The 12,417-nt window shown below is 43.5% G+C and overlaps 1 long non-coding RNA gene across 1 annotated transcript; it reads right to left on the reverse strand.

The window, feature by feature from the left end:
* Positions 1 to 1,691: 1,691 nt before the first annotated feature.
* Positions 1,692 to 11,852, reverse strand: LOC130143363 (uncharacterized). The gene is made up of 3 exons (XR_008819728.1): positions 11,288 to 11,852; positions 7,950 to 8,047; positions 1,692 to 2,943 (listed from the first exon to the last, which is right to left on the reverse strand). It is a non-coding gene; the product is annotated as an uncharacterized LOC130143363 (long non-coding RNA).
* Positions 11,853 to 12,417: the final 565 nt, after the last annotated feature.

Genomic DNA, 12,417 nt, shown 5'->3' on the forward strand with positions numbered 1-12,417 from the left:
TATTTTACACAGCTTCAGAAATCTCACTGCATTGTTGCCTGCGAAAAGCCACTTTCCTTTTGGCATTTGAGACACCTTTGAACACTGACCATAGAGCCCTGTGGCAACCTCTAGGCCTGGGGGAAACCTGCATTAGGGAGGAAATGCCTTAAGAGGAAACTCCCCTTAAGCTTTGAGTGTTGTTCTGTAGAAGGAAGAGAGTTGCCTTATTGCCCCAGGATGGGGTAGGGGAGCCCGGAGGCAGCGGTGCCTGAGCCTGGGACAGGGTTCTCCAGCCTGGAGGCCAAAGCTGTTGGTGGGACTCTTCCCTCCAGCCTCCTGCCTGGTCCCTGCAGGGGGCAGGGGACCCGTGCTGGGGCAGCAAACACTGCTGTAAAGCCTAAAGGTGTCCCCAGGGGCTGCTCCCAGCTCTGCCTGGGAGCTGCTGCCGTCAGATTCACCCACTAGCAAGCAGTTCCTGGTGCAGGAGTGACAGCTGCGTGGAGGAGAACAGGTCTGGGTGTCTAATACCAAGGTCTCCAACATCAGCTGAGCAGCGTTTATTTTAATGGTTTGGGTTTTTTTTTCTCCCCAGGAGTTTCCATAGTACCCCAAAGCCATTTTCTGTCAGAAAAGGTGCAGGCACGTGCACGAGACACGGGTGTTTCTCTGTGTTGTAACTGGGAGCAAAGGCGGCTTTTCTTTTCATTCCACTTGACGCTGGGTAAGACAAACCTTTGATCTGACCCAGCAGAGCTGTTTTGATGCTCTTGTACGAACACTGGAGGAATTTGCTCCCCCTCTGCTCCTATAGAGAGGAACAGAGCGGTCTCTGCGCACGCCCACTATTCTGTCACAAGCTTGCTCTAAAACACATGGTACCAACAGCCACTGAAAGCCTGAGTGCTTCCAGATTCAGGGATGAGGAAGAAAACTGTGCTGGAGCCTGATGTGAGGAGTACAGGCACAGAAGCCTCCTCTGGAGAGTTCTGCACCATAGCATGACCCCAGGTTCTGGACAAGCAAGGGGTTAAGTTAACCTTCCCTCTCCCGAGTTTGGGAGGAGGAGACTAGTTAAAGAGTAGTTCTAACAGAAAGAGGGAATCTGTCAAACAAAACGCTCAACAGTCCCTGAATTGCTCTTCAATTGCTCAAAAAATGAGGCCAGTTATTTAACCAGTTACAGTCCAGGACCAACATCAGGATTCTCACAAATATACAAAACCTCCCTCCCAAACAACTACGTGGTTCATGCGCTTAATTCCCCCAGTTCTTGACAAGGAGGTTCGGGTCACGGACTCCAAAGGCCTTCAACAAGGGACAACCTATCATTCTAAAAATGCAATTCAAAAATTCTCGAAACTGACAACATTTAAAGTGCGGTCAACGCTTAATATATTGAGTGGGCACCAATTAAGGAGTGCTGCCAACTCTATGCACTAGCACAGGGATGTGCTCTTCCCTACACAGTACGGAGCAGAACAGTCTAGTCTAGGCTTGAGCTATGCAGAGGCTTGATCAGAATACACATCCCTTTCTAGAAAGATACCCAAGAGGAAGATGACTAATCTTTATAACGCTGGCTGAAAGCAACAATGGGAGGTTTGCACCAGCTGATGATTTCCGATCTAGAAACTTCAGTGAAGGCGTCAAGCTACCGATAGAGCAATAAAACAGTAGCCTCAATGCATACACAAAAATGAGATTTTGAGTGCCTACATGCAAGGTAGGTCTCATGCAGCAGAAACAGATGCAGTCAATCTCCTGAGCTTACTTTGTTTTCAAAATAAGACCAAAAAAAAGCAGAGCATGCATTTGCTGCCTTAACAGAGTAACATCTAGAATGCCCCTCACTCCTCATGAGACTTACAACTTTACATACCGGGAAGACCAGCTACAGGTAGACTGAAGTACAATTACAACTTGTTGTACACCACAAGGTATAAGCCAATGAAGATGCTTTATACCAGTCAAATGTCAATAAACTATACTTTCCACAGAAAACAGAGCTTAACAACTATTTACCAGAAACAATCTAACCGTTTATCTAAATTTAAGCAAAAATCTGCCTCCAGTGGCAATTCTCAAAATACTCTTCTTTGTTGGAGATTAAAGATGGTATGTTACAACCTAAAAAAGCATCCACGTCATCACCACGAATACACCTGCACTACGCATGTTTCCCATGCAAATGAACACCCTAACTTGGCCAACAGGCTGACACATGTCATGCTCATTAACATGGGATACTTTTTCATTCCGTCTTCTTTTTTATATCTTGCTTTACCAAGCAAACCCTTCACTGTCCATTAAAAGCTTAATTAAAGAAGCCTTCGGTTCTTAAGCAGGCAACAATATTGAAAAGCTATCGGTCCAGACCCTAGCATTACTATCAAATATAGTTAGCTCAAGAAAGATGTTGGTTTACCTCCCTTTACCCCTTACCTGCTCTGGACTGAACAATTCTTCCTGAAAAATCATGAGGGAGAACTCAGCTGCGCGGTGATGTGGTTCTTTGCTCCGTTCTTCATCTGCTTCCTGTGTGGTCAGAAGTTCTTGTAGTATTTTAGCAGCAGCAGCAGCTTCTATAGACAGAGTGGTATCGGCAGCACAAAGAATGTCAGAAGGCTGTAACGGAGACAAATCCAGTGCTCCACCTGCTGCCACCAGAAATGAATTGTCTGAAGTTACAGGAGTGAGACGTTCCAGCTGGCTTTCCTCAGTTGAAGAAGGTGTGTAACTATTAACAGGCAGTGCCTGATTTCCATTAAGCTCCAGGATTGAATTCTGGCTCTCTACAGGTGCCACTCCCACCTTTTCAGCTTTGCATGATGAATGCACCTCAGCGGCAACCTGAAACATGGCTTCAAGACTGACTTCTGCCTTCTTGTTTTCTTCAGATGTACTACATAGCCAGTCAGACGGCATCAGTTCAGCTTCATAAGATGACTGCATTGGAGGATTCTGGAAAAAACAAAATACAGTGAACTTTTGTATAAAAAATTACCATGACAGGATGTGTATTGATTCTGTATATCCATTTATCCAAAAGCTTGAAAGATTGTCTGTTATTCTCAGTTAAAATAGCAAGTTTAACCAGAAGAAAAAAAACAACTGCTACTTTGTCTTGGTTTTCATTAACCACCTTACTCTTGGCACGCTTCCTTTCTTCTATTCATGGTCTATCCTGGAGAGAAGGTTACTTACCAGGAGCTGGTGTATGCCTGCAGATGCATTGTCTGCACACCCTTTGCACCGCAGGTGTTAAATATACCCAAGCATTCAAATCAGAGACTTCTGGTCTTAGTAGGACCTGTGGGGGTACATTAGAACCACCCTCTTCACCTGCCACATACGTAATAGAAAATGAGAGAGAAAATCCACCTGCCTTCAGTTCCTTCTGAAACTCAAGCATTCCTGTTGTTGTAGTATAAATAAATCAGTATAAACCACAACATTTTTAAGCAAAAGAAAAAGGTCCACGTGCTGTAAATGTGCATATGGACAACACAACTTGAGGAACTCACCGCTTCTTAACCAGTAATACCATTTTCCTCCTCAAGTGATTGTCCCTATATAGGCACATCTACACAAGGGGTGCCCCCCAGGGATGCCCCAGTCCCAGGAGGAGTGGGAGTTCAAATACCGATGACAGCAAATACTGTAAAACTGCCCTGCCTGTCACAGCCTCACATCTGGACTCTCCTGTCATGACAGGGTCCCACAAAGGCACAACCCAAAGTCTGCATCAATCTGCATAAAAACCTGACAGAATTTCAGGTCAGAAACCCTTCTTGTAGAACCTACAGAGACTGCTTTTGCCATCACAGATCAGGTCTGAACACTACTAAAATTTTTCACTGTAATGACATCACAGGACGACAGGACACAATCAGCAATCCAGTGATGATTTTTTTAGTAGCATTCATATATATCAAATAACCTTTAAAACAGAACAAAGACAATGAAAGAGTTTTTCAAAAGCAGCAAGTCCCACCCAAGTGAAATGATAGATGACATTTTAACAGCCAGTGTCTGTACTGCTACTTCTTCCGGAAGTGACTCTGTCAAAGGACACTAGAAGGGTCATTTCTTCTGACAAATACAAGTCATACAATGATGTTGAACAGAAACTCAGGTCTATTTAAAATACAGCCTTCTTTTGGAAGAGATCCAGTATGAAGGATTAGTCCTTAGTGCCTGACTATCCTTAGACCTTCTAGCTGAGGTCATGGTTAATGAAAAGCTACTTCCAGAGACAAGTAAATTAGAGAACAGGAAGCTACAGGATCACCTACTAGGAAAGCCGTATCAGATCAAATGCCAGTGAAGGACTTGGCCTCTCCCTGATGGAGATACCACAAAGAGATGAGATCCCGTCTTCTGGGTGTGTGAAGTCAAGTCCTAGTGTGGATTCGTGTAGATGTGCCAGTTTGTAGATAGCCAGAAACTGTGGAGGGTGGGGGGAAACGGAGGGGGAAATAAAACCTGGAATTTGAGAAATTTCGGTTAAGCTAAATCTTTTCATTAAAGGCTAAGCCACCTTTATGTTTTTATGAGATAGGTTCAAACACTATTCCTCTCATTTGATTTTTTTTTCAGTTCTATTTTTTTAAAATGTTAACAAGGTGTTTCATTTCTGTTGCACTGCTTGTTTACTGTCATAAGTAGTCAGGATTTTAAGATCTGGGTTACCAAACCGTCCAGGAATAAGATCATCCCTGCCAAAAACCAACCAACCAACCCACCCACCCATACTGAATCTTCTTCTGCCTCTTCTTAGGGGACCTCAGCTTGAAGCTGTTATAGCACATATTGTCTTCTTGGATGCACTACAGGATCTCGTATGTATTTCCAACAGGAGAAAGTGGCAACACAAAGGTACAATTTAAATCCTTTTAGTTCACCTGGAGAAGATATGACAGACAAGGATGAGGGGAGGCAGCAACGAAACAAGGAAAACCAATAAAAGATTGAGAAGTCAGGGCCTGAAAGACTAATAGCTTGCTGGTCATGCAAGCTCAAGAGGAAAAATGGTCTGACTTAGCAGAAGTGGTGAAAGAGAAGATGGGCATTTCACTTATAAGATTAGCATAGCGTGAGCAGGAATTAAAGCACAACCACACCTTTTCAGGGACTGCTAGCACTACACAAATCTGGCTTGAGTGCTTGGGCCATCGGAATTAGTTCAGACTTGATTTCTTTTTGAAATAACATGGCTGATTATCATTCCTTATTACAAATAAAAGCAAACTAAGGTCAGAAAGTTTTTCTTCTTTTTTCTTGCACGTTTATTTCTTCCATTTCCTGTTACCTCTTGCTTCAGTTCCACAAGGAAATACTGACAGCTTAATAACCATGGTAATAGCAATAATCAAACAGCAGGGCTGCTATTAAAAAAAAAACAAAACGAGGTGGGGGCAGAAAAAAAAAATATTGCTGAAATCCAGTATGTAGCCTCAGTTCACATCTATGATAAAGCAGCGGGGAAGTACTGAGCTAATGGTTGTGAGCTGCCAGCACTGCTGTTGCAGAAGATAGCAGGAGGTCTCTCAAAAGACTCGTTCCTACCCAAGGATACTGATTCATCACACTAATCCAAACCCCACTTAAGAGAACCCTAATGAAAAATGGGTAAGAAGTTGTACCCGAGCTCCCTGTTTTGTAACCAACTGTGATGAGAGTGTAATACAAACCTCTGAAACCCCGATTTCAGAAACCTGGTGAGATACACCATCATCAGCCACCATGTCTGGGTATAACCACCTATGCCCCCTTGCCATTCCACGCAGTAATTCTCTGCAGCTTTTCCTGGAGAGCAAACTGCAGCCAACCAACCAGTTAGTTACCGGCCTGGTCTGCCTGTGTTCCAGGCAGGGCCACCTAACACTTTCAGCAGCTCAGGTGCGTACTGTACAAGCCCAGCAGCTGGCCTCCAAGACCCAGAAACTCCGCCTGTCTTAATCTCTCCTAAACTTAAAAGCGATGCTCTCTGCAAGACCCAGTAAGGAACAGCACAAGGTTTAAGCTTCCTTGTCCGAGAGTGCCAGCTTTTCCTTCTGAGACCACAAAGCACCGTCTGGATCCAACAGAAACGGGGCTGGTAACCAGCTTGCTGACTGCTAGTGCGCCGATACGGTTCGCTGTCTTCGGGACTGGTCCAGCAGTTTCGTATAGGCTCTGCCACTCCTACCTAGCAGCACACAGCGGGACCAAACAGCCTAAAACGCCCCGCAAACCACGCTTCAACAGCATCGCACTGAATTCCTGCAACTGGTGGAAGGTATTGAGTGGAACGATAGGAAATACACCATGCAATAGTTCTATTTTTTGTGAGGAACAACAAAAATGCTTAGTCAGCCAGGGCTGATGAATTTTACCGCTTTTGAGGATTTGTGCAAGTGGTTACTGATGGATGATCAATACACCAGCAGGGCAGGATGCTCAATACTGCAGCTTGCCACATCCCCCAGCAGACGTTTGGGGAAGTATATGCCCCAGAACACACAAAAGGCAAACTGATTATTCCCCACAGCTCAGCAAGAACCGCAGGCAAACTGCTGTCTTCTGTACCACCTGCACAGCCTGTCACCACGTTCCAGGAGAAATGACCTATGCTATGCTAAGACTCAGAAATCTCTAGAAGTCCCGTTGATCCACGCGGTACGATAGCTGTGTTACCCTGCTCAGAGACAGCCGGTTACTGACCTGGTGGAACTGATACAGGGCACTGCTCGCCTTTGGCCTTCTCACGCAGAGGATCGCCTTCCCGCAGTCTGCCCAGATGCTCGGCAGCTTTTTGCTGGGGGTTTCCAGGAAACAAAGCAACCACTAGCAAGTGGCCTAAAGCTCTTCTGACTCCACACACTGCCCACGGACTTGCTTCTCCAAACAACTGAGTTTTACTAGACCCTTTGGACACTGTATATTATCCTTCAATCTAGCCACAACACCACCTTTGACAACTCCTTTGGAATGATTTACTACCCCATGGATCTCGGCCTTCCGAGATAAGCTATTTAGTTGTGACTTCCCATCGCTCAGACGGATCCTCACGTCCTGGATGAAAAAAGCAGCTCACGATCAAAGTGAGAGGACAAAGATGCACGGTGTGAAAAATAAATACTACAATATCAACGGCATGACTGGCCGTTGGCTATTTATAGCCTTACACTAACGTGTTATCCAGGCCATAACCTGCCCATCTTGGATAAGCTTATTTTTTAAAAGAAGTCACGAATAAAAGACAAAGGTTGAAATTTGCAAGACAGGAAACTGGATGATCAAGCTTGAGTAGGTCAACCCTTTTTCAACACACATAAGCATAACTTGCTTCGCTTGTCCTCTGTGAGGGGGAAAAAAGTATATGCGTTATGCTGTAATAAAAAAGGAAGCTCTTGCATTCTTACTTCAGATCTTCTGATATCTGATAAGCCAGGCCCTCCAAATAAGGTGCAGTTTCCACTAAAATTACACAAAGCGTTTACAGGAAGTACTGGAATTATCTTCAATAAGAGATCTCCGAGGTGGGGCCCATTCCAAAAAGTCACCTTAATTTTTCTCGTTCATCAAATCAAACTCAGGACTGCAGGAATCTGTGACAAAGAAGTGGAGCTGCTTCTCAGTATTTTCATAATATTAAAGAATCTCTTTTTGTCCAGGCAAGAGCATTCTTCCAATACAAATGCAGGCTCATTAACTAAAAGTGATTCTGGTGAAGTCAAGCAAAAAAACACTCCACTGATGAGGACACCCACTATGCTGCTACCCTGAAACCTAACCTGAATTACAAAACTACCCGTTTAACATTCAGTGGTTCTTTGAAATAGGTATTTGTAAACCACATCACTTTCACTTTATCAAGCAGATCAATTTTCAAATTTATATCCTTAATTTCACAAGTGTACAAACCTGCAGTTCATTCATACGGTCTCCTTCGCTTTCACCTCCTTTCAGTAGGCTACGCTCACCTGGACAAAGCTGTCGTGGGTGCACGCTGAAGCAGCAGGACCAGCACAGCCAGCCAGAGGATCTGTGTGGGCTGCTGCTGAACAGCTCTGTGGTGTGGCTGCAAGAATTCAAACACAGCTATCAGACTGCCGGAACCTGTGTCTGCTGTGCAGTTCTATTGCTTACTTTGATTAAACATTTCAATAATCACACAGTAAATGAAATTCCAGAAATTTATTGCTACCTCTCAAGTGATTTTAAGACCAATTTCTTAATCTTAAAAATACTTATTTTAAGATAGTATAGATATATTAAAAATATATATTGCAAAATTGATAAAACACACACATACATGCAGAAACTTCATCATCATCTTTTCTGTCTTAATATCACCTTTTTGATTTGGCTGCTTGAGTTTCTTGTCACAATACACCACAGAAAGTGTATTCACATAGCTGAGCCTAGGTGTTCATACACACATACACACTTGTGACCATGTGAATTTTAAGACTTACAAAGAAAATGAATTCTCTTAACCGAGAGTGTGTCATTCCGAAGAATATCATGACTACTCCTGAACTACCACTCACCAGAAAGGTTTTCATATGTAAATGAACCCTACAGGCACAGATGTATGCCAAAGGTGCGACTGGACTTGCACTGTCAGGTGGCACCAATAACTAATATTTCTCACATGGTCTCCACGACTGATTTTTCATTATTAGACACTCTCAGATAATGAAGCTTCAACGCATTTCTTTGACGCGATTCTACTACTGTCAAAGGTTTTGCAGATAGTTGAAAGTAAACAGAACTAAATCCTTAAACTAATTATGGTCTAAGGCTAGTGGGGAAAAAAAGACTTAGACGAGCATATTTTATGTTACTGACTTTTCAAGAAGAATCATAATGAAAAACCAGGGAAATTTTTTTGTCGTGGAAGTTAACAAACAAGTTTGAATACACACAAAAAGAAATCTTTTCAGAAAGTTCTACTTTGATTTCATTTAATGGGACTTCAAAAGTGAAATGAAAAGAGTCAAGAATAAGATTGAACATACATTCTTCAGTTCTCTCACTTATTAAATACGTATCTTAAAATTAACTATCACTTTCCAAACAAACTAATCTTACTGCTGTGCTCTCATGATGAAGGAAACCAGACTTCTTCATGTGGACATCTGAAGAAACACGCTTTCAGCATTCTGTATGTTATAATAGACAGAAGAAAGGATAGCGGAGAGATTAAGAGATACACAGGCACAGAAGTAAAACCACTGAGACAGTCCTAGAGTGAGAGTGAAAATTAAAAGATTTAGCATACTCCAGTGAAATGTCACTTACACTCTCAGAAACGCTGATTAATTCACTGGAGTTTTCGAACGCCTCAGATTCCCTAAGTTTCTGTATTTTAGTTTTGATTACAGCTTGCAAAATTTGGTATGTTTTCACCGCGTTCTCACACCCACCTCCCACCCCAGAAGATTCTACCTGAGCAACATAGCCAAGTTATCCTTTAAACTTAAAGCAACGAGCGTCATCCAGTGAGAGATCTCCATATTCATGTCTAAATCTACGCTGGTCTCCCTCAGCTCCCCTACAGGCAGTACTTCAAAACAGGCACTTCCAGGACACCAGTAATCTCACCCCAAGACAAACTCTAAACCGAGCAACGTGAATCGCGCCCAAGACGCCCCTTTCCTTCCCTTGACTACAGAAGAGGGCTGGGGCCTTAGCTGAGATAGAGACAACTACAATTCATCATGATGAGTTTCAGCCTATGCTCTGTAACCAATAGAAACGCAAAGCAGGGACCACCTCCCACCTGCCACCCTAATGAAGCAAGGATTCTGGATGAGGCTTGGAGCAACCTGGACTAATAGAAGGTGTCCCTGCCCACGGCAGGGGGGGGGGAACTTGCTGATCTGTAAGGTCCCTTCCAACCCAAAGCATTCTATGACTCTCAGGACACCTGCTCCTGGGAGAAGACTTGATAGTTAGCAGCTGGTGAGGCAGGCTCCACACTCTGGCCACCACAGTAATCTCTGCATAAGGGGCACAAGGCAGAAGTTGCCTGTCTCTTAAACATTTAAGTGTGTCTACAAGAAACGCGCAGCTCCTCAGAACCCTTCCTTGACAAAAATGACGTTATGGAAACTGTTGATTATTGTCTGAAATGTTCTCAGCAGAGGTCTCAGAAGAGATGCACAAAAGATGTAATGATTTCACTGTGTAGGATTTCTAAACAGGGATAGCTAGCTGTCTCTGTGAAGGTGCGGCTGCCAAAGGAGGAGCAGGCAGAAGGAGAGAATAGTAACTGAGCTTTAGTTTGTTCAAGGAAAGGGTCATTGTTCTGAATTTCAGAAGTTTTAGGGAAATTGAACAAAAAACACCACAAAACAACAACAAACAGACCACCACTCCCCAGAAAATAACCCATCATGGGATTTTTCCAATTCAAGGTAAGGGCAAGGAAAAGAACAGTAATTTGCTTCAACTCCTCTTCTGAGGAATAAAAACACTGAAGTGAGACTGATTTATTTTGTAATCAAGTGATTAAGTGAGACTGACAATTGTGGCAGAAATAATTTAGAAAAAAGAAAGGAGCCAAGACTTTTTGTACTTTCTAGTCTTCAGTGCATAAAAAAATACAACATAAAGAAGCTAAGCAAGAAAAAAAAATTTAGATACAAAAATAGTACGAGCAGAATGAAATATTCTACACCAGGAGTCCTCAAACTACGACCCGTGGGCCAGATATGGCCCCCCAGGGTCCTCAATCCGCCCCCCCTGTATTTACAGAAGCCCCACACCACCACCACCCTGCTGGGGGTTGGGGGGGGAAACCAAGCAGCCGCAGATGACTTCCTGCCACCTAATCCGCGCACCAGCCCCCTGTTTAGAAAGTTTGAGGACCCCTGTTCTGCGCAATACGTTTGACTGATCTTTAAGGTTTAAAACCTTAACCTGGAAAAACATGAGACCAAGGCCTAGGATACTACTTCTTAACAAGGTCTCAGCGCTTTAATATCATTGTCCAAGTTTTGCTTAATTGAAAAAACAAAAATGAAACTTAGCCTCACACCGACTAGTTTTGGACAAATGTTTTTCTCCTCGCCCTTTCACCTCAACAGAAAGGCTATCCAGAAAGTCACCAGGGGACACACAAAATCTGGAGGAAGGACACGAATAGCAAACAGAAACTCCTTTTGCTTTAAAGGTCCATCTTCCTTTTAGACTGGACACTTTCTAATTCTCACTTGAGATATGCACATGGCAGAGTATTGTAGAAAAATATTTGAAAGTCTCACTTTAAAATCCATTTTTGAAAAGCAAATGCAGAACTTTTTTTTCATACCTGTTGGATAGCAGGCTTGTGAGTACGGCACTGAAGATGCAGAGTACTACAATTTGCAATGGATGCGGCAACGCTTTGAGTCCCTTGCTGAAGTGGCGGAAGAGAAGCCACAGGCTGGAGTGTGTACGTGGCTCCCGTTGGAAGCGTCTGGAGTACCGGAAAGGCAGCCCCTTTATCTGGAAAAGCTGGGGAAGCCCCTTGCCCTGGCAGCAACCCAAGTGGCCCCTGCTGGATCCAAGTGGAAGGGACTGGAGTCGGATCTAATCTTTGTGCCGGTGAAGTGCTGGGGGCTCGGCACGAGGTTGCCGTGTAGGAGTAAGGAGGGAAAACACCTTGACCGTAAAGTTGATGAAACTGTCCTCCAGTCAGCAGTCCTGCAGTGGGTACAAAATAAAGCGAAACAAGTGTTAAGGAAAGGAGTTTTCACAGGCAAAGAAAGGCAATATGAGGAGCCAAGGCTCTACAACATGATTTGGGAAGACTGCCTTTGCTCCAGCATACTTAACCCAGAAAGGAGACTGTACTCTTAGACCCGAGCATGCAGGAACTGCTGTGTGGCACACGAGTGAAGCGCCAACACAGAGGTGTCTGCGTAGCATTCAATCTCCTTCAACTGGCAGTAACGAGTTACCCATATTTAGAAATGTGCCATACATCGGAAAGTGTAGTAACTTACTAAACCAAACAAAAGCAATTTTGAAAGTACTGTGTCTTAAATCAGACAATACATTTTAAAAAAGGGACATCATAAAGCAAGATTTTACCAAACTCCACTACTGACAGCTCACAAACAGCTAAGGGAAGGGCAATGTCAAAATCCTCCAAAGGACTTTGCAAGTACTTTATGACAAGTCATTTATTTGGTCAAGAAAAAAAATTCAAAGCCAGTTTTTCCTCAGTCAGCTCAACTAGTTCAGTGCAGACTAAAATATCCCAGACTTTGCCATTTTGTTATTTCCTAGATAGTCCTTTCATTCTTCTCTATTATTTTACAGTTTCCTCTCTCAGACAGTTACTGTTTCATGAAATGGTATTTGCTTTTATACCATGACCAGCCCAATTTCTGTTTTGGTGCCTTTCTTGAAACACTGACAGTAACACCCCGAACGCCTGTGCTCATTGATTTCTCT

This window comes from Falco biarmicus, unplaced genomic scaffold (genome assembly GCF_023638135.1).
Source record: "Falco biarmicus isolate bFalBia1 unplaced genomic scaffold, bFalBia1.pri scaffold_27, whole genome shotgun sequence".
Taxonomy (NCBI): domain Eukaryota; kingdom Metazoa; phylum Chordata; class Aves; order Falconiformes; family Falconidae; genus Falco; species Falco biarmicus.